Source organism: Triturus cristatus, chromosome 2_1 (genome assembly GCF_964204655.1).
Source record: "Triturus cristatus chromosome 2_1, aTriCri1.1, whole genome shotgun sequence".
Classification (NCBI taxonomy): domain Eukaryota; kingdom Metazoa; phylum Chordata; class Amphibia; order Caudata; family Salamandridae; genus Triturus; species Triturus cristatus.
Genome location: NC_140581.1, coordinates 583,241,134 through 583,264,453, shown reverse-complemented (window position 1 = coordinate 583,264,453; position 23,320 = coordinate 583,241,134). Strand labels below are relative to the sequence as shown.

General features: G+C 45.4%; 1 protein-coding gene across 2 annotated transcripts in view; it reads left to right on the top strand.

Moving 5' to 3' along the window:
• The window catches only part of ARB2A (ARB2 cotranscriptional regulator A), a 1,780,167-nt gene that overhangs the window by 5,349 nt on the left and 1,751,498 nt on the right, over positions 1–23,320 (top strand). For both annotated transcript variants that reach the window (XM_085632474.1, XM_085632472.1), the window contains exon 2: positions 3,467–3,676. The gene's annotated coding sequence lies outside the window, so the exon portion shown is untranslated. The remainder of the gene's footprint in view (positions 1–3,466; positions 3,677–23,320) is intronic.

Below are 23,320 nucleotides of genomic sequence, written 5' to 3'. Positions count from 1 at the left end.
AGTAACTGTGTTAACAACTCGGGCCTTACTTTCCCCTGCCAGTCTTCTGCTCAGAAGGTCACACTGAAGCTTTTACAGACACTGTTGCTGTCGCAGATGTTATCACAGTAGTTCTTGAATTAGAAATTTAAATAAACGCTTTGTTAACAAGGGACTTTGTTGTGGTTCAGTTTTAATTTACTTTTGGACTTGCTTTGTGGTTACGGGGCGCATTCGTACCACTGCGTTGAGTCGGCATGCATTGGAGGCAGGGTCTGGCCCCACATGTAACTTTTGGTCTTTTTTCAAAGATGCTGGTTGCCCTCTTGTTGCCACTGAGGGGAAACAGACAGACCACCACAGGAAGGCGTTGTCAAAAGTAACACCACCACTTTGGTCCTCCGTAGAACCCTCTTTAAAAAAACAAACGAAAAAAAATACCCGAGAGCCCCAGTTTGCCTTTGTAACCGATTTACATTCGGCCCGAAAATGTAGCCTAGTTTGCGCTTTCCGTTTGAACGGCATCAGTACAAATGCGCTCACAAACACAGTTCTGCCAGTGTTTGAGCTGCCTAACTTGCCCCGTTGGCCTGTGAGTAAACGGATACATTAGATAGATGTAACTGCATTTTACGTATCAAAGTAAATTAAATGTGCCTGATTTAGATGAATTAATTAAACCATCCCCGAAATTCCGTATAGTCAGTTTAATGTCAATTAGAAGTTTGAATTGGATTAGATTTATAGTACATTTTTACATCGTTGACAGCAGGAGATCTGTGATAATGACTAATATTTTTGTGACACCAGCAATTTTACACGGGTCCTTTTCTTACGCCACAATTGTCTCCCCTTTCAGTGATCACAACCCTGTCCTTTTTGAGGTAAGGTGGGGGGATTTTATGGGGTCAATGCCCGGTTGTACCATGAGTAGGCTCGCACTTCGTCCAGTGGCCCAGGGGAGAAGGATAAAGTGGGCTAACGTGGTCCCGGACACATTTTATGCAAATATCCTCCCTAAATTAGAGGGCCACATGATAATCTGTGAGGATCCGAAGGCAGCCAATCATGAGATAATGGGTGCATTCGAATTCATTTGTAATCATATTTCAATCGACTTAACGGCAAAAATAGGGCAGGGTGCTAACAATCATCGCCGTTGGTTCGATGCAAAGTGCTCGAGAGCACATAGATCACTTAGGACAGCCCTCAAACACAACCCGAGAGACAAGGCAGCCATTACATCTTTAAGGAAAGATTACAAGTTAGCGATCAAACATCGGAAGGATATAAAGATGGCAGCCTGGGATAGACTTCTTGCAGCCGATCTTCTGCATAACAGTAGTCAATTTTGGTCCGTCATAAACGAGCCATTTTTCTCAGACCAGGATAATAAAGTCATGGATTGTGTCATTCCGGATGACATATGGCTGACCCATTTCAGTACAGTGTACGGTGCCCCGGACACAACAGCTCCTGGTTCTACGTTTATAGTCCCTGAGGCTGGACCAGTTATCTTTAATGACGTAGAAGTAGAACTAGCAATCGTGGAGACGACCAGAAATAAAGCTCCTGGGCCGGATGGGGTACCAGCCGAGTTTTATAAACATTCCCCGAAGTTATGGGCCAGAATATTGTCTAAAATATTTAATGCAGCCAACGGTAATCTGATACCCCCCACTTGGGCCATATCTATAATTGTGCCGATCTTTAAAAAAGGACGGCGCATTGACCCAGGGTGTTACAGACCCATATCCCTCCTAGACTCAGCTATAAAAATACTAGGCAGGGTTTTACTGGCTAAGCTGAGGGATAGTGCTGAGGGATGTGGGGGCCTGTCTAATATCCAGTATGGGTTTAGGGAAAATAGAGGTACCCTGGAGCAGTGCTCTAATTTACACATGTTGATCGCCAAATATACGGTAGCCAAGTAGGGGTCGTTATTTTTGGCCTTTATGGACCTCTCCACGGCTTTCGACTTGGTGAACATGGCTAAATTGCGATGTACGGTTCTGCCTTGTAGGGTTATGCACATATGGAGCTCATCCAGAGGGTGGAAAACAGGTTTTTGCGAAATCTGTTGTCCGTGCCCCAATCGACCCCGACTTTCTCAATCCATGCGGAGGTGGGTCTTGATTATGTCACAGACAGACTAAACCTGGTGCCGTTAACATTTTGGCTAAAGATCTGGCTCAATAAGGAATTAACCCTTAATCATGCCATCTTAGCTGATGTAATGTCCCTGGACCACTTTAAAAGGGTACCGTGGTTAGATTACCTGAGTAAGTCCTTTGCACAATAAGGAAGGTGGATGTGAGTCTGGTTAAAAAATTATTAATGGAAAGGGCCAGATTATCCCTGGAGGAAATAGAACGGCAGAAACTGACTGTGAGATCCCATTATATGTTATTAGGCTCTAACTCTCTTGCACAATATCTTGTAACTGTTACGAAGCCATTTCACAGATTTTTATTGGTAACATTTAGATTTAATTTGATTCATTTTTATTTGGGGAACTATCCAACCTGGACCAAACCTGATCTAGCAACACCTTGTACTTGTGACCAATTTTCAGTCCAAGATACAATGCATTTTACTATGTTTTGTGGGCATTTTCTGGACATCAGAAAGAAATATTTATTGCCAATACTGAAGGAGGCGGGCTTCACGCTAGTGAGGCCGGCTTTAGTTTTTCTCCAATCTCTAAGTAGTGTCCGCATTACATTTTGTGTTGCTAATTTTCTAGTAGCGGCATCAAGGATAAAACTAAATAATGTACCCCGATTCATGATCCAATGAAATTTTAACTGTATTACATTTTTATGACAGGATATCTTCATTGTATCAAATGTATTATATCACATATATATATTAATGTTTTTATGCCTTTTATGATTGTTATAAATCGAATAAAGTGCATTTGACTGACTAATATCACAGACTTAGTAACTGCTCATATAGTTATTGTAAGGCACACGGTTTACAAAATTGATAAAAAGCGAAAATGTGGATCTACTGTAACAGACCAGATAACCTTGTAATATTTTTCACTTTGAGACTGTACAGGGATATGGGGGCATGATCTTGTCAAGGGGACGGGATGGAGCCATGGCAAGTGACATTTTGGACATCCTGCTCTCCCTAAATAGCCAAAGCTACCATCTTCCACATTAATACTCGTCAAAATTCATTAGGCCACACCTCCCATGTACTGGAAAGGTATTAATTGAAGCCTAGCTTTGTAAAGAGTTTTAAAACCTGAGCTGGAAACCCCTTGTGAGGAGTGTTTTCAAGATCATAGCGCGGCCTAATGATTTTGATGAGGCATGAAACTGTGTGTGTGAGTTGGCAGACCTGTGCGACTCAGAGAATTTACTGTGTGGAAGTGTAGATGTGTCTGAAAGAGAGTGTGTCTGTTCGAAACATTAGACAAGTTAACCTCTAGTGTTTTGGCATAACCAGTGACACTGTTCTTTTTTCCTGACAGGTTACAGCTATGTGGCTGAAACAATAGAGCACACGTGAACTGATCCTGGTGTCCTCTGCCAGGCAGCCCTGCTCAAGTCGCCAACGGCATTGTCGCAGACTGACTGGCAGCAATGTGCAGCACCTTTGTCCACTAACAGTGACACCAAACTGCAGTTCTACACCTTCTTGTCCTACCAAGGCTCCGCCCTGACTGCAGCAGCCACTTCTGGTAGGTTCTACTGCAAGACATATGGAACTGGGCATTGCACGTGGCAGCTCGCGCACATGGGACCAGGCATTTAACTGTGCTGCTGAACGCCTAGAGCTGGAGGAACAACTTGTGTGTGCTCTCTTGCCCTCTAGTGTCCTTGGCGGTGAATATTGATGCGCCTCCTCTGATACTTCTTAGTTGGTATAGCTAAGCTGAGTACACATTTCTGCTGGGCAAGTTCTACTGGTTTCCTGTGCTTCTGCCTTAGTAAGCCTTATATTTGGTGCAAAGAACTTCATATATTTATCCACTAGAAGCTAGTGTAAATTTTTCAGATTCCTAGCTGGGAATAAGCTAAGAGCTGAACATGGGTCCGACCCCAGCGCATACCATTATGAAAGGGGAGGGGAGCTGCCAGAGGTAATTTGTATTGTATAGCAAGCTAGTGTTAATTTAAGAAGTTGGTCTTCAATTTCAACTGAATTGCAGCAGGGCTAGAGCAGTTATGCTATCAATGTGGATATGGTTCCATAATCGAAGTTACTGTTGTTTAAAATACGCTCTTTTTTAGCGCCACCTGGTGGCCATCAAATAGGCTCCTTTTTAGCTCCACCTGGTGGTCAGTTTAGAGGCATAGGCAATTCTCTCGAGCAGGGAGAGCTTTTGATTGATTGACATCCGCGTTGACATTGGTAATTAAGGAGATTTTAGAGTCTAATATGACTCACTAGTTCTTTTTAAAAAAAAAAAATATATATTTTTATTGACATTTTCTCTCATTGCAAAACAACAACAATGATTACCAATTAGATACATAAGCATTTCCCAATAAACAACAGCAGCGTGTCCAATCAGCAGTAAAGATGAATCAAACCATGCTATCATGTGTCGGAGCATTATCGCGTATCCCGTCTCACCCCTCCAACCACATATCTGGCCTTGTGTAATCAATGTGAGTCAGAGAGCGAGAGTCCATAGTGTGCCAGCCAAGGCTTCCATATTTTCCAAAACTATTTCGGGCAGCCCCGTGCCTTGTATGTTGTCTTCTCACCTAGCATATACATGTCCATGCTCTTTCTCCACTCAATAAGAGATGGTCCCTCAGCGGCCCCCCATTTCCTGGCTATGTCCCGTTTCGCGACCTCCAACCCCAGCTGCAGCAGGACCAACCCCGGCTTAGGGAGGTCAGTCTCTGTGGATATTCCCAATAGGACAAACAAGGGGGTGAGTGGGATCTCCGCCCCCATTACACTCTCCATCTCCCCCATCAGAGTCATCTAATACCTTTGAATCTCGGAGCACTCCCAAATCGTATGATAAAATGTACCTTCTGACCCTAGACAACTCAAGCATGTGGGTGTTTCAGCCCTTCCAATGCGGTGCAACCGCGCTCTTATCGGATTATGCCCTTTGTAAATATTTGTATTGAATTAGCCTGAGGCGCGATCTGATGGCTACTTCGCGGGGATGCATCAATACCATCTCCCAGTCCAAATCATCCATCTCCCCTATCTCCGATTCCCTTCTTCTTCGCAGCTTCTGTAATGTATCTGGTTTATTTATGATTGTTCTATACGTCATGGAGACTGCTTTTTCTGCTATCTCTCCCATCAAGAGTCGTCCCTTTAAGGGTGCGTATTCAGGGACACCATCAGTGTCTAAACCCTGCGCCCTCCAGGCATGTTTCAATTGTAAATATTTGTAGTATTGAGTCGAGTTCATGTCATATTCCGTCTGTAGACGTGCAAAAGTGACTAACTCTTTACGGTGTAGTATGTCTTTAACCCCTTGCATGCCCGCCCCTTTCCCCGCCCAGTGCCGCGCTTTGTATTAGCGGGCGGAGTTCATGACGAGCTGGACTCGTCATGGGCACAGCGCCACCGCAGCCCATGACGAGTCCAGCTCGTCATGGGCACTGAAGGGGTTAAGTTGTGAAATGCCCAACAGGTCCCATTTCTTAAAGCCTTGCAGCTTCCTAATTTCTGGCAGGCGACTTCCCACCCATAACGGGGTTTCCCTAGTAATCCTTCCGCCCCATTTCATCTGTCTTTCCGCCTGTTTTCATGCTACTAGGACGATCCGCGTTGCAGTGAGGAGCTGTGTGGCCTCCCCGCCCCCATATATGTAATGTGTGTACTGGTGGTTAACGAATTGTGCTAGCTCTAAAGCGTATGTGGGGTGATCTCTCTCTGTATGCTCCCAGTCATTCACTACTATTAGATGGGATGCCAAATAATATGCCCGAAGGTCTGGCAAGGAGATGCCGCCATTATATTGATTACGCTGCAACGTCACCAATGCTACCCTTGGCGACCGTCCGTCCCAGAGGAACGTCCGTAGTACTTCGTCAATTCTATTGAACACCTCCACTGGTATCAACTGGTAAGTGTTTTGTAGCACGTAAAGGAATTTGGGGAGCACTATCATTTTGTATAGGGCCGCCTTGCCTAGTAGGGTCAGCGGCAGGGACCTCCATCTCCCCACGTTCTCATGAAAATCTTGCAGCACCCTGTACAAATTGTGATCCAGTGCTAGCTTCGCATTCGTTGTTGCATAAATACCTAAATACTTAATGCCCTCTCGAGTCATCTGAAGCTGACTTGGACCCAGGGTGTACCTATCACCCCCACCCGTCTGATATAAGCAGGATTTTCCCCAGTTAATCTTATAACCCTCCTCTGTGCCGTAGAGTTCACAACTCCTCATAATACTTGGGAGCGTGGTATCCGGATGCGTCACATACAACAATATATTGTCCACATATAATGATATGCACTCGTCGGACTCTGTCACCCCATCCATCTGAAAGCCTGTTAAGTCTGGGTGCGTACGGATCACACAAGCGAGTGGTTCCAGTACCAGGGCAAAGAGCAGGGGGGATAAAGGACAGCCCTGGCGCATGCCCCTGCCTATAGGAAATTCCCTTGATAACACCCCATTGACTCTGACACGTGCCACAGGCCTGTCGTATAGGACGGTGATCCACTGCCGGAACTCTGGTCCGAAGCCAAACGTCTCTAGTACGGTCATGAGAAAGGGCCAGTGTACCGTGTCGAATGCCTTCTCGGCATCGAGCGACAAAATGAAATGTGGATCATTTCTCTTACTCACCACTTCTAGCCAGTTATGCAACCGTCTCAGATTAAGCCTTGTCGACCTTTTGGGCATGAAGCCCGACTGGTCTCTGTGAATAAGACCAGAGACAACCCCTGTGAGCTTGTTTGCTAACACCGTGGCAAGTATTTTGGTCTCTAAGTTAATCAGTGAGATAGGACGATAAGAGCTACAACGGTCTGGGGGTCGGTCTTTCCTAGCGATTACTGCTATTGTGGCAGCCCTCAAGTCCCTGGGGAGGCTCCCCACCTTGTGCGCCTCCAGGTAGAGCTGGAGGAGGTGCGGGCAAAAGAGAGTTGCATGTTGCTTGAAGAATTCCGGGGGGAGCCCGTTCGGCCCAGGTGCCTTCCCAGTTTTTAACTGGCCAATGGCAGTCATGATTTCGTAATCTTACCGTCTAGGGATTGTATGTCCTCTTCTTCTAATCTGGGGAGCTGTATCTTCTGCAGATAATCCCGTATGTGCGTAGTGTCAGCCAAGGCGCGCTGCGTATAAAAGGCCTCGTAATAATCTGCAAAAGCGTTAGCTATTTCCACTGGGGTAACGCGGATCTGCCCGTCCTCCTCCCGTATCTGTGTCACCCACCTGCTATCTAATTCTTTCTTGCTGAGCCAGGCAAGCAACCTGCCCGCCTTATCTCCCGCGTCAAACAGTCTCCTGTGCAATGCCTGTATGGAATGTTGTGCATCTTTCCTGGCCAGCGTGAGATATTCCTGTCTAAGAAGTTGTAAACTACGCAACAGGGAGGGATCCTCTCCTGTAATAGCCCTTGTTTCAAGCTGCAGGAGTCGGGACTCAATCTCAGTGATCTCTTCATCATCCTTCCGCCGTTTATGAGCAATGATATTTTGTGCCCAATCCCGTAGTACTGGTTTGTATGCTTCCCACAGTGTGACCGCCGAGTCCACCGTCCCCACATTTTCTTTAAAACAAAGCTCGGTATCTATTCTGAGTTCTTTCGCAATCTGTGCATCTTTCAGATCCCAAGCATTACGTTTCCATTCCCGATGTTGACAGTGTGTGCGGGTGCCCACTGTGAGGTGCAAAGGCGAGTGGTCTGAAAGTCCTCTCGCCAAGAACTCCACCTCCTACACCTCCCCCAAATCTCCCGCCGGAGCAAACATGTAATCTATTTTTGAGAAGGCTGTATGGGCCCCTGAGTAAAAGGAATAGGCCCTGATCTGCGGGTGTTGTCTGCGCCACAGATCTGTGAGTGCCAGTGTGTCCGTGAATCGCTTCAACGGCGTCTCTTTGGGATCTCTCAGCGGGACAGATGTGCGGTCAACCATGGGGTCCATCACATCATTAAAGTGCCCCCCAATAATGTGTGTGTCAGAGCCGGCCTCCAACAAAATTGTAGCGAGTTTGTCTAATGTTTGGCGTTGGAGCCTAGGTGGTGCATAGATACTAATAAAGGTGAAGTGTCGTCTGTCCGATACCCCCTTGACCGCTACGTAGGTTCCATTGGGGTCTGTCCAGGTGCGTTCCAGGAGAAAGGGAGGGCTTTTCCTAATTAGTATTGATACACCTCGCGCTCCAGTGGAGAACCCAGCGTGTGCCAGTGTTTTGTACGCACCTCTTCCTAAGAAACCACATTGAGTACCCTTTAAGTTGGTCTCTTTTAAGAGGATGACATCTGGTTTCAACCTCTTAAAATATCCAGCCACTAGTCTTCTCTTAATCTTATTCCCCAACCCATTCACGTTCCAGGAAAGGACTGAATATTGTCCTCGTCCAGGTATAACCATCTGTATGGTGGGTAGTAGTCAACCTGCTGTCTGGTCCACGTCCCCCTCTCCCCCGCTGCAGTCCCTGTAATCTGTAAATGTCTGCTCATGTACCTTTTTGCCATGGTATCGTAACTAACCCCCAACCCTCCACGTCACCCCCTCAACATCCATCCGACCACCCCAAGGGTCAACAGGACCAACTGTGTCGTGAGCATATTGGCGAGGTCTATTGCCCCCTCCCTCAACCCCGAAGTCTCAAACTGTGTTCAGTCCCTCCTGTCCCCTCTCATGAACTCACAGGCCCCAAGTACTCAGTCCTAGCGGTTACACCTAGGATCGACAACTTCAGGGTCTGTAGAACAAACACAAATAACATTACAAATAAGGGGGAAGGAGAGGGGCAGGGAGAAGGAGGAAGAGGGAAAAAAAAGGAAAAAACGAAAAGGGGGGGGGGGGGGGGGGAGGAACGGGCGGGGAAAATTAAAGGGCCGGATAAACACAGACAAAAAAAAGGGAAAAACAACAGTGGGAGGAAGGAAGGAAGAACAAATTCAAAAGGAGAGCGGGGTAGAACACAGGGTAGCGTGCGATGTGTGGTCCCGGTCCGTTCCTCCGGTTGCTCTTCCAGGCCAGTCTTCACTCGTCAGTATCATTGTTCACGGATGGAATCCGAGTGTCTTTTCCTATTTCACCAGTGGCCCCACCTGTGCATTCCAGGAGCTTGATGTTGTGCATCAGGGGGTATTCGTCTTCCGAGCCTGTTGTAACGTCCTGGTCTGTGCAATCGTCCGGGCGGCGTGCTGCAGGGTCTTCTGGTATCACCGGACCCTCGTTGCTGCCCATCTGCGGGTCGCCTTCCGAATTCAGCGCTCCTGTTGCTGTCCCCGTCATCCTCCTCCTCCGGTATGGTGTCGGTCGGAGTGCCATGTTTGGTGCAGTGTTCTTCTTCTTCCGTGTCCGCCCGTGCGACACAGGAGTATTAGCGTTTAGTGAAGGGGCCCCTCCGGAGCGCCGTGGCTCAACAGGGGGTGCTCTCGGCAGGGGACGCTCTTCTAGCCAATGTCATGCCTCTTCCGGGGTGTTGAAGAACAACGTCTTACTTTGAAAAATCACCTTAAGTTTAGCTGGAAAAAGGAGCATATATGTAATTTGCAATTGTCGTAATTTGTCCTTCACAGTGTCAAAAGTTTTTTGTTGCTTTTGAACTTCTCTAGAGTAGTCCGGGAACACCATGATCCGTGCATTGCCTACTCGGATCTCGCCTTTCTGTCAGGATATCCTGAGGGTAATGTCTCTATCTTGATGGTTAAGAAACCTAGCAATCAACGGCCGTGGAGGTGCGCCGGTTGGAGGCCTGATCCCAGGTATTCTGTGCGCCCGCTCAATGATGAAGCATGGTGAAAAGTGTGCCTCTGGGAAGGTGTCTAACAGCCATGTGCGCAGGTAGGTACCCGCATCCGTCCCTTTGAGAGTTTCCGGAAATCCAATAAAGCGCAGGTTGTCCCTTCATGCACGGTTTCCCGCGTCGTCCACTCTTCAGAGTTCAGGGTTGTCTTCAGGGCTGCGACCTCGCCTTGCAGTGTATGGGTAACTTCTTCAACATCGGAGATACGCTGTTCCGCTTGCGTGACTTTGTCAGAGACGTTACGAAGATCCTGACGGAGCAAATTAACATCTATTTTAATCTCGTCTATCTTACCCTCGATCACCTCTCTGGAGGACTGAATGGCTTGGAGGAGTACCGTGTTGTCAGGTGGGTTTGCCTGGCTTATCCCAGTGACGTTCGGCGCCTGCAGCGGTTTGGTAAATTTATCCATCTTCCCCTTCTTCTGTGTCTTAGAGTCTTTGTCTTGCGCCATTGATGGCCAACACTCAGGTGGAGCAACCAGCTGATCACAGCAGATCCCTGAGTGTCCAGCGCCACAGTCCCTCTGTGACTCCCACCCTTTCTACCAGCGGGGTCTGCGGAGGGGGGGGTGTAGTGCGTGAGCTGTGCCTCGGTCCAGCCCCAACACCAACAGACAGGGGAGTGTGTAGTCCAAACGCGGCGCAATCTTCCACAGAATTCTGTCTCCACTGCGCCACTTGTTTGTTCTCCCGGGTTATATAAGATGCCACTGAGTGGCTGCAAATCCCGTGCCAGGTTGGGAGGGGTCCTGCTGGCCGCACCAACAGGTCGTGGGCGTCTCTTTTGTCATGCGCCGCAGTCCCCAGACAGGTGTCCCAGTGTTCCAAGCTGATCAGGGGCGGCTCCCCAGTAATTCACTGATCCCCATTAACAGCCCATGAGGGCGTGGGCCCCTTGCGCGCCGCCCCACGGATGGCGAAGGCCCCAGTACCGAGCCCAGGGCCCAGAAATCGCCCGTACTGCAGAGGACCAGCCTGTACTCCAGCCCGTGCTCTCAGCCACAAGTCCGTGTCGCCTCACTGTCTCCGGGACCCCCCTTCTTTTCAATGATTGATATGCAGGTGGGGGGTCCCTACGTCGTAGACTGGTGTATTCCTACTGTGCCCAACGTTAACCTGTGTGGGGGAGGGAAAGAGGCAAGGGCCCCCCCGCTTGCTGTTCAAGGGCTGCTTCCACGCTCCCTGGGGGGCCCCCCTACCTCTCTCTGAGCTGGGTCCTCTCCTCCTACGATGACGGGGCACTCACGCGTGCACCCGCAGTGTCAGCAAGCCGCCCAGCCAGATCCGGCGTCGCCGCCTGCTCACACCTCCGCTTTCACGGTCGCTGTGGACAGGCACGGCCCGCCCTATGTTCTGCTGCCCCTCCGGTCCGTCACAGCGCCACCACCCGCATCGCAGTCAGTCAGGGCTGGTCTGCAGCACAGCCGGCAGCCGAAGGCCATGATCACGCAGGATGGGGGCAGTTTCTTCATTCCCCGATGCGTCTCCCTCCTCAGCTGGTCGCCTCTCCCGCTGACACCGGGAGGTGCTGTCTTTCACCAGCGGACCTCTCGGAGCCGCTCTCAGGATCGGGTCACCGTTTCCTATAGCTCAGAGCGCCGCCATCTTGTCATCCACGCTGTCTGTCAGAGTTTCGCAAATTAAAGGTGCACCGGGCTGCAGCACTCTCCGCACCTATGACCGGAGCTCGCATCACTGGTTCCGACACCCGATCCGTGATTGTATCTGTCCCGGATCATGTTATGACATCAGGATGAATGCAGGATCAATATTCGGCCATCGGAGCTCTGGTCGGACGCGTCTAGTCCGCCATGCTCCTGGCCACGCCCCCGACTCACTAGTTCTTAACTTTAATTGTGATAGTTGGTGATTCTTAGTGATTGTTGACCCCTTAAAAGGTGGCAATGTGAATTCTTGCCCTCTCAAAATCAGAATTTCTGTCTTTGCTCAATTCAGGCAAAATAATCTCTGCCTTATCCAGGTGCATGTAGATGTCGAAGAGCAGTCTTGAGACGGGTAACCACTTAGTAACTCCTGTTGACGCCTTTCTTAGTGATGCTCTCATTGATCCAGTCCGTAATTGCTGGCTGCATTTGGAAAGGAAGGACCACTTATATTAACCCCTTCAGTGCCACGCCCTTTCCCCCTCCTGTGCCGGGCGTTGCACTAGTGGGTGGGGTTCATGACGAGATAGTCTCGTCATGGGCACAGCGCAACCGTGCTCCATGACGAGACTATCTCGTCATGGGCACTGAAGAGGTTAATAGACAGAGTTGGCGATTCCACCCTAATTCCCAAGTTTGCTCAGCAGTATGTCATTTTCCATGGTATTGTAAACTGTCGAGGTGTATGGTGTGTTCTTGTTTTGTAAATGAACAGTAGCTCTTTGTCTAATGCTAGCCCTGGCAGTTTCAGAGCTACTTGCTCACCTCAGTCCATATTGGTGGTCATGAAAGACGAGGTGAAATTTTGTCTTACTCTTGAAACTGTTTTGTAACTTACCCTTCCGTGATATTACTAGGTTTGGGTAGTTTTGGATGTTGGCTAGTAGTTGCATAAGGCTTTAGAGTCGGTAATGTGTTTCTTTAGCAGAGACTCGATGGTGGCAAGTTTGAAGTGGTCTGGTGTATCTCCGTGAAGAAAGCAAAAGTTGATAACGTTAGTGAGATCTGTTTTTAGAGATGGGAAGAATTGCTTCATGTACGAGGTCATGCAGGATTTTGTTATGTTGAGAAAGCACTGGACGTGAATTTATGGTAATTCTCTGTGAACCTACTTTTGAAGGTGGAAGCATACTCTAGGTTCTCAATACCTTTCATTTTCCACATCTCCAGGTCTAGTTGAATCACCCTTTGACCCTAAAAATGCATGTGCAGAAACAAATTATTCTAGATAGCATCAATCTTCCAATCTCTGATCCAGATTGTTCCATGAGTCTCTACTGAGGTCTCGACCACTAAGGTAGTCGCATGAATGCGGTCAAAAGCAACGTCCGCAAGGAATAGCCTGCCTCATTTCACATCATGTCATTTGGAACGGATAAGTCCTTTACAGATTTTACATTATAGGATGCCTAGAACTGTACCATAAGGCACAGCTTAGACCCAACATATATATTCTTAGAGTGGCCTCCACCTTCCAGTGAACTGAATCCTTAGGGGAGTGTTCTTCAACAGACCCGGACAACTCCCAAGTCAAGTTAAGGAGCAGCAACTTCACATGTATATAATCAATATTTTCCAGTAAAGGGTACATGTTTGGCATGAGCTTTGGGGAGGGGCAGCTCATCATGGCCCTTCCGCACCCTCTGAATGACAGACTTCTTCGAACTGTGAAGAGGCAGTTGAGAAGTAGATGGAATCTCTGCTTCTTAAATTTGCCCATATCCCTAAAGTGAGGTTCCTGAATAAGGGGGGAGTTATCTTTTTCAAAGAAATGTTAAAGTACTTTATAATTGTATGAGTTTGCTTGTCAGTTTACAAAAGCCTTTGCACATTTTCAAACATTATCATTCACAATATTTAATTTAATATTCCGATCCAAAAGTTACATTTATCAAACATTCTGTAACACAATTAAGAATTTTGAGTGTTGACAGCCAATAACAAATGCAACACCACAACTTCATTAATATTAGACCCAAAATAAATCTGTTAAGTGATTACTAAGAATTGACGATAACGTCTCAAAGTAGAATAATAGATGGACACAACTTTTAACATTCTTCCCAAAGAAGACCGTAGAGTGGCGACATATTTTTCCATTTAAAAAGTCTTAACCAAAGTAAGAATATGAACAAATCTAATGGGGAAACAAAGAAATCCGTTTACTACAGTTAGAGATACCTTCATATACACATGCATCGTCAGATTAACATTAAGGGAACTGCATGTATTATCATATCTTATTTCGTAACTGATGCATCTGATTCAAGGGCAAAAGTTGTAACAGTGACTTTTACTATAGTTTTTAATTAACAATACGTAGTTGATGATGCTTAAAAAAGCTCTGTCCAATTTAACGAGCCAACCATTGACCACGAAAGGGCAAGAAAAAGACTACATGCTTTTCAGAGTTACTAATTTGATGTATTGCAAAAGGTGTTTTAAGGCATGCAAATTAGTCATCTATTAGAAACAAGAAACCGCTCATCAGTAAAGTTGTGAGAAAAGTGTGGAAGTAGAAGTCACTTTCATATATCAGAAAATAAAGAAAACTTCATGTTGGAAAAAAGCACATCTGAAACATGAAACCCGTTCACTGGTGAATAAAGTCTTTAAATGATCAGAAAACCTTATTTAAAAGTAGATGTCAATGTCTTGGTAATGTTATAACTTTAGTGCTTCGCCATTGATTGATTATACTCAAACGAGGAAGAAGGCTGCCAGCCCTCCTCCTGCCACTGGAAGCACACGCTTCGGCACGGTTTTCATAGCAGTATCAAGGATTGCAAGGAGTTGCTGCTGCTGGTGTCAGGATAAAGCATGAAACAATATGCTTTTTCAGCAATGATCATACCCATAGTTAACATTTTGCAGGTTCACTCAAGATAACCAATTATTACTGACCCCACCACACAGTTGGAACCCCAGAGTGGAGTTTGTGTCCTAGTCAAGCCACCCAACTACCTTTGAAAGGATTGTGTATAAGGTCAAAGTGTGTGGACACCCCATTCTAGTTGTGTATAGGTAAAAGGATACCGAGTTTTCTAATCTTGGGTGGAGAGAAAAGCTACTCAGGGGCCCTATATGTCTTGTAGATGCGTCCTAGAGTGCTGAAGGGACGAGCATATATAATCCATGTTGTTACAGAAAACTGCAACAAGTCCTGTAATTGAGGCAATGGGTCTTTGAGCCACACCATAACCACATGGTGTTTTGCAATTAACAGTAGTATCGCTTTTAAGCATCTGACCTGTTTTTACGGCGAGAAAGCAAAAGAGACACAATTGATGAACGGAATGCAGAACAAATCAAAATATTCACCCTCATTCAAGAGATCTGGGTTAAATCCATCATTCTTTTGCTCACCATGCCACCCCAATTTAGACTTGGCCATATGCAAATCAGTCTTGACCCTGTGCCTCATGGGAACAGTCCAGCCCGAACTGCCCAGCCAGGTCCTCCCTGGACCGGAAACAAGCATCCTAGGACCGGTTTCAGGGTTTCACCCCTCTTCAGCCAGGATAGCTTGATTCCAGTGGCACAGTGAACCCAGGACTTCTGGGCATACCTGGCGCACTAAGGGCGAGAAAGCAAAAGACACACAATTGATGGACGGAATGCAGAACAAATCAAAACATTCACCCCCAGTCAAGAGATCTGGGTTAAATCCATCATTCTTTTGCTCACCATGTCACCCCAGTTTAGAACTGGCCATATGCAAATACTTCAGCAATAACTCCTAGGTGGGCTGCAAAAGGGGAAAAGTTGATGTGAGAATTAGTGATTTCAGCTATGGTCTGATTATTTCCCTCCTGTAGGTTTAGATTCTTGGGCAGTGCCAGTTTAAATGGATTAAATCTGGGTATTTGAATGAACGTCTGTGGCATGCAGGGCGATCGAATTGTCAAATCTTTGTAGCGGTTCGGCGGTTAATGTAGTTAAAAATGAAAAACGTAGGAGTTTGTGTCGTAAATTCAAGGAGACCTCTTCAGTTTGTTTGCAGCAGGACTTCCTGCAGTCTTCTGTAAATCACCAATCTAGATCTTCTTCCCACCCTTTGTGGGCAGGATGACTTCCAGGCATGCCTACGGTTAGACACTGTATTATTTCAATACCCATTCTATAGTACTGGTTGTACTTATAGTTATGTATTGCTGATCGCTTGAAATTGTAGTGTAAGAAAGCAGCTGACCTTGAATAAATGCTCCATCTGGGTCAGGGCCTTGTCCACCTGCATTGACTTAACAGACTTTGCACCCGTTAATGGGAGACCTGGGTTGTCAAAAGTAACAGCATAGGTTAGCATTGGCCAGACCACCCGTTAGCTTCCCACTATGCTGTATACTTAACTAAAACATCAACATTCGAAATGTTGATGTTCTAATACATTTGCATCCAACAGTTCTAGATTTCACTAATACCCCTATCGCAGAACCCATAGAAAGCATCAGCGCAGTGGTTTTGGGCAAACCCCACCCACATAAAGAATCATATGAATGGCAACATATTGCTCATCATTAGTAATAAACACAATCTAGAATACCCTAAACCACAGACCACACTTGATACAAACTATACTTCTCAACACCACAACATACCACTCTAATAGTACCAACATTATACTCTCATACCGTAATAAGGGACCTATAGATGGCAGTTTTTTTCTAACAGTCAATAACCTTGACCAAAATGCTTCAAACCATACAACACAACATTTGACACCCACCATAAACCAGCTGACTCAATGTACCACATGAACTAACACAACCCATATACAACCAACATAGCAGCCAAGTCATACAGATGACAAAATTACACTCTTCAGTACCACTAAAGTCAAAAATAAACTTTGTATCAAATGCTATATAAACAACTGCACATTTATGAAATATAAATTGTTATCCTTGGATATCTAAGCAACAGTGGAAAACCCTTGAGTTCTTCGAATGCAAACTTACCCAAATCTGCAGACGTATTTTTAGTATCCCAGGTGGGAGTTATTACTCTCCCTCTTTCATCAACTACATTTCACTGTTCCCTTTTCTCAGAAATTGTTCCTGTCCCCGGAAAGGCACCATAGTTAACCCCAGTAGGGGACTGTACAGTAAAATTCAGAATAGAGGACTGCACAATGCCAGCTGCCTCTGCATCCACTTCCAGCATTTCAAGGTGGTAACATTTCATTAGTATGCTGTCCTTCCTCCTTCTCTCATGACTTCATAGAGAAAGTAGCCATGTATATACTGTTTGTAGTTTACCTACTGCTGCATTTGCACTTTATGGAAGCCAGTGGTGGTTGAGGGGTATTGCATTTGTGCCATCTTGGTGGTTGGGGTTGCTCTATTCACCCGGACTCTCCCCTCTCCCACCTACTCCTTTACAAATTAGCATTGAGCATCAGCAGTGAAAGCACATTACTGACATGCCAACTAGGCAACGCACTGGGGTCAAGATCACTGCTTGTTTCTTAATTGACATACTACTGAAGAGGATTGGCGGTAAAGCCAATCTATAATGCACTTTGGCATGAGATTGTTCCTCTAAAAAACATAGTCAATTTGCTTAGTCTCCCTCAGACTCTAATGTATTGCCTCCAACCATTCAAACCAATCCTGTTAAGGCACATATCCCCTTTTCAGACTCAATCAAGGCTTTTCTTGATCATGAGCTTACATTGATGAGTCATATTAAAAAAGAAGTGACTTCTAGTCTATTCCGGGGTGGAGTCGGGTGTCGAACATATCAATCAGTTGCTTGATGACTTGTTGATATCACCCTTCTCTCCTCAGAGGCAGAGCTCAGCTACTTTCATAATTTCTTTGTCTGTTTATTGAGCATTTGGAGTGGTAGATTAACAATTTAAGGGAATCCTAATTGGAACAGACTTGCCATTTAGTGATGGCTTTTTGGAGGAGGGTGAGGTCTTCTATCTTATCCTCTCTCTTCAGCATTCAAAATTAGATGTATTGTTAATGCAAAAGACCCTCCTGGTCTGGTTAGCTGCACTAGTGTCTGTGAACCATAACCAGGCATCTCAGGCTTTAGGTATTAGAGGTATTCAATCAGATTTTCATTTACTATACAAAAAAATAATTGCTCCTCAGATATTAGAGCCTTGCTCCAAATTGTCCTGAAGCGGATAGTGCATTTGCTTAGTCCTCGGGTGCTGAATCTTGAAGTGCTTGGCAGCCGAAGCAGGCTTATGTGTCACTTAGACCAATGTTGTTTTTAAGACAGGGCCACCATTACAGGAGATTTGCTTCTTATCTTTTTAGACACTGGCGATCAGGTTCTCAGACAGTAAAGAATAACACTCTAAGTAATTCAAATACAATTCCAGTGAGGATTCTTAAAACAGTAATAATATATATGTGCTACTAAATCACCAAGCATAATACCAACATTTGATGACAGCTGTGAAAGTATCATCTTCTCTTGGTAGTTAGTAAGCAGCGCCATGTTTACTTTTCCCCAAGGGATTTGTGGAAGGGAACCACGTCAAGGATGTATAATATTCTAGATTGAGAGTCTTGGGATGCCTTGAGGCTAGTTCTGCAGAACATTCGTGAAAATCGGCCTTAACTTAAAAGGATATTGGCCACTTTTTTATTATGTGATAGCGCTCTCTTCTTTAATCATTAGCTAAGATTTGAAGACTTTATGAACTGTTTTTAGAGGGGAAGGATCCTGAGTTGCCTTCAAGTTCGATTTTGCAACATCAATGGGTGTAAAAAAAATATTGACAGTTTTAGTGATCCATTAGCTGTTATTCTTTTTAAGAAGTCCTGGCTACCAGTTTTCCCTTAAGTTTATGCCTTTGCTGTGGTGGTGAAACATGCTGCAGATTTAAATAGTAGCAGGACGTCTGGCGAGCTGCTGTCTTTACCCTCAACAAAATATTTAAAGTCACTCTTAAATCTAACAATGAATGTGATTGGACTTGGGATGTAAGACTGAGTTGGAATAAGGGAACTATATTTTGTTATCTTTTATATTAATGCTTACATTTGCTCTGGTTCTGCTTACCTGGCTTATCAAGTTGGCTTATTGGATTAAGACTAAGTAAATGTAGATTTTCCTAGTAATTTATGACGGAAAGTCTAAATTTTATTAAAGACACGTAGGCACGTATTCTGCTTACTTGTCTTGCTTTATTCAATAGGAGCCAAGATAACGATAGAACTACACTTCACAGAAGGCCAAGCAACAGATTGGCCAATGGGGAATCATGGAATCTAAGACCAATAAACAGGCAGACCCATGTATAATGCTTGTCCTGACTGCAAACAGCCCTCTTTTCTTCGGTGAGCAGATTAGCTACTATCCATAAACAAAGGGAAAATACAGAGAACCATACCAAAGGCTAGAGTCTAAACAGAAAACTCTTGACAAAAGTCCAAGAAAGTCATCCCTGAAGTCGGAACGAGGATTGGAGGATCAGCGTTGAACGATGGAACAGGACGTTGCAGAACAGAATCCTTTTGCGGGCAATTGCACCGATCAGGAATAAGCTGGTGGTAGAGCTGGAGCCGATGTAGGGAGGGAGAAGAACACACATTAAAAGGTGTTGCGGTGGCATAATACTCGCCTCTGTGTCTTTAATAAATGAAGACTTTCTGCCTTAAATTACTAGGAAAATCTACATTTTATGGCAAGACCGGAGGCTCCTATTATGCTTGTTCAAAGCATATCAACAACCAAAGAAGCAGCAGTAATAACAGGTTTGCAATAAAAAATTCGAAACACATTGTCTTTGGACCAATCGGCCGATCTCAGAATGTCCTCCAATCTGGAGCCTGCCCAAAAAGCTTTCGAGGCCATGGCTCCCCTGGTGGAATGGGCCCCGAACACAGAGACATAAATACCAGCAAGGGAAATCACCCAGCGAACCCAATGGGATAAAGTGGCAGAAGAAACAGGTTTGTGAGGTTTACGGAAAGAAATGAGAAGTTGGGAATGGGAGGACGTTCTGAGATCAAAGGTCCTTTGTTCGTACACCTTGAGGCCTTGACACACACATAATTTAGGCTGAGAGGGAAAATACGGATAAAAGACAGTGTTCAAATTAGTTTCTGTACGCTTATTAATGTGAAACATCACACCAGAAGGGGTAAACTGACTAGAGGAAACATCCATAGCTTTGACATCAGAAACACATTTGATAGAAACCAAGCACAAGAGCATAGTAAGTTTGGCTGAAAGCATTTTCAAAGAAAGAACTGCATTATCTGGCCAATCAGAAAAAAGTTTGAGTACCAAATTCACGTCCAATAACTTAGAGTACTTTGCTAAAGGAGGTTTGAAGAACTTCACACCCCTTAGGAGATGACAAATTAAGGGGTGTCCACCAACTGGTTTGCCTTAAGTAGCACTGTGATTAAGAAAAATCGCCGATCTGTACAGGTCAACCGTTCTGTAAGACTTACCTGAACTAGCTTCAGAAGCCAGAAAATTGACAATTTAAATGTGCTTAAAAGGAATCAATATGTTTTCCCAAACACCAGCTTGCCCATACAGACCACACTGATTTGTAAGCTTTAGTTGTTCCTGGAGCCCAGGCTCTTCTAATGTAGAGAGAAGCTTCTTGCGAAATGAGGTCAGGGTGGATAGACCCAAAATCTTCCAAGCGGACAGAATCAACTAGTTGTCCAGAATGAGATTGTGTGGTTGACACAAGGGATCTAGCAGAAGATTGTTGCGGGAAGGAAGGAGAACCGGAAAGTCCACAGCCATCTCCAGCAGAGATGGGAACCATATCTGTGACTGCCAAAAGGGGACCACTATCACCAGAGAGGCTGATTGGCGTCTGGCCTTGGCCAGAACTCTGTTGATCATGATGAAAGGAGGGAAGGCGTAATTGAGAAGAGGAGATTAATGTTGGAGGAAAGCATCTGTGGCTAGAGCCAAAGGATCCGGATGCCAACTGAAGCATTGTGGAAGTTGGGAATTCAGGCGAGATGCAAAGAGATCGATGTGCAAAGGGCCCCATTTTTGAAACAGAGATTGAAAGACGGATGGAAGAAGCTTCCAATCGCTGGAGTCTCGTCTGCTATGGAGTTGAGATTGCCCGGGAGGTATTCTGCTGTAACAGAGATCTTGTTGAGAAGGCAAAATTACCAGAGGCTCTTTGCTAACTCCACAAGGGGTTTGGATTTGGTGCCACCTAGATGGTTTATGTAGCGGACCGCAGAAACATTGTCCATGCAAAGAAGGATAGAACAGCAAACTTTGTCCTTCGCGAGACTCCTGATTGTAAAGGAGCCTGCCAGCATCTCTAAACCGTTTATGTGCAATCTCAACTCCTCGAGTGACCATGTACCTCCAGTTGAGATTGTATCACAGCGGGTGCCCCAGCCCGACATACTTGCATCGGATTCTAACAGATCATCTGGGACTGAGGCAAAGATTGTTCTGCCGTTCCACGCATCGAAATGGTCTATCCACCATTGTAGCGCTTGACAAGATTCGTGATCTAAAGAAATCAGATTGGAATAAGCCAGGCCTTGCTGCAGATGTCGTATTTTTAGGCGCTGGAGGGTTCGATAATGAAGAGGCCCTGGAAAGATTGCCTGAGTGGAGGCGGACAACAGACCTACGATTCTCGCGAGAGATCTGAGTTCCGAAGCACTTGGGAGATTTCTGATTTTATAGCTGAGACTTTTGACTGAGGAAGGTGAAGAGAAGCAGTGGAAGAATCTACGATAAAACCTAGGAACTTGATTCGTTGAGAAGGAATGAGCATGGATTTTTAGGGGTTTAAAAGGAAACCCAGTTCTGAAAGGAGAGATCGAGTGATGTTCAAATGAGACGTTTGTCTAAATTCATTAACAAGATGTTGTTGAGATTAATTATTAATCTGACCCCGGGAGACCTTAGATACGTTACAACAGGTTTCATTATCTTCGTAAAGCACCATAGTGCTGACGACAGACCGAAGGGGAGGGAGCAAAACTGGTAGGTCACCCCTTGCCATTGAAATTGGAGAAACTTTCTGTGAGCGAGATGAATCGGAATTGTGAGATGTGTCCTGTAAATCTATTCTGACCATCCAATCGTTTAAGCGAAGAGAATCCCCATTTTGAAGTGGTGATAAACCACAAATTGATTGAACCGCTTCAGATTTATGACATGATGCATTTTCTTGCGGACCAGAAAGATGGAACTGAGAAACTTGAAGGATCTAGAGGGGCAATTTAAATTGCTTGTTTTTGGAGAACGGCTTGAACCTCTATTTAAATGAGGTTTGACATGTCGGTTGCGAAGACGAGAGATGGAGGAAAAACTGTCTGGAAAGGTGGAGCCTAAAATTCTATAAGATAACCTTGGATAGAGTTTAGAACCCAAGGATCTGTAGTCAGAGTTTGCCATTTTGTAAAGAAAAGACTTAATCGATCCCCCAACGGGGGGAGGAACTGAGGGACTTACCTTGTTGTGAATTGTTCCTGAAGTTCTTTTGTCCACGACCTCTGAAAGCTCGACCTCTTTGTGGGTAGAACTGGGGTTTGAATTCCTGATCATTGGAGTTGGAATCAGAAGATCCTCTGGAGCCTTGGTTATGGTATGAATGGCAGGCAAAGCGACTCCTGCCTCTACCTGCCCGTCCAAAAACCAGTTGAGAGAAACCTTTCTTTAACGATTGTTGAACTTTATCAATGGAAGCAAAGGTGGTGACAAACTTGCTTAAATCTTTAAATAAAGAATCACCAAACAAAAGTGCATCAGCCTTAATGCCAGGATCTACTGCAGCCAAGTTAGCCAACTTGGGATCCAACTTTATCAGGAGAACTTTGCGGCGTTCGAGGATAATCGCCGAGTTGGCATTACCAAGGAGACAAAAAGCTTGTTGAACCCATAAGGAAATGTCCTGAGAATCCAAGTCGGTGCCACCCAAACGAGCAGATTCCGCCATGTCAAAAATGCAAGCTAAAAGCCCTACAACGTCTAACAACTTTTCCTGACAAGTTTACCAAGCTTTATCCACCCCTTTACGGGGTCTTTGCCAAATTTGGAAAAGAAAGTTAACAAAGGTTGGTCAATAGTCGGTGTAACGGTAATATTGGAAGAAAGGGAAGGTTTAGGGCATTCCGACTTGAGTTTGGACCTGGTGGATTTGTCAAAAGGCAGACGAAGTCTAGCCGAGATATAGTCGCCAACATGAGAAGCAGGGCACCATTCCGTGGATTTTGGATGGCGAATAGAAGAAGGATCAAACATGGGAGAGCCCTCCGAATCTAGAATAGGCCTGGAGGAAAAATAATCCGGTTTAGACCTCTTAGGTAGAGGAGAAGGGGGGCCATTGGCATCAAAAAGGTCAAACCAATCATCTGCGTCACCAAGATCATCATCTGTGTCTAAAATCTAGCAAATCACCAGTTGTTTTAGGTACCTTAGCGTTTTTAAATTTAGATTTACATTTACCATCAGAGATAGAAATCCCCTCCTTAGAAGGAGTCCTGGGAGGCACCACGTCCTCAACCTTAGGAGAGGAAACCTCACTTAACATTCGTGACGCATTTGAAATATCACATTTAGAGCTGGAAGGTACCAATTTTCTCTTTCTGCTATCCCCCAGAATGGGCCAAAGCTTTGGACATCAAAGACAACATAGAATTTTCCATATCTTTGGAAAAACGTCTCATAGAAGCTTCAACAGCATGTTCCACAGAGGAATTATAAAAACATTTGAATCGTTTTGAAATGTCTCTCCTTCATTCTGCATGTCTGAACCTGGAGAACTGTCACGCTCC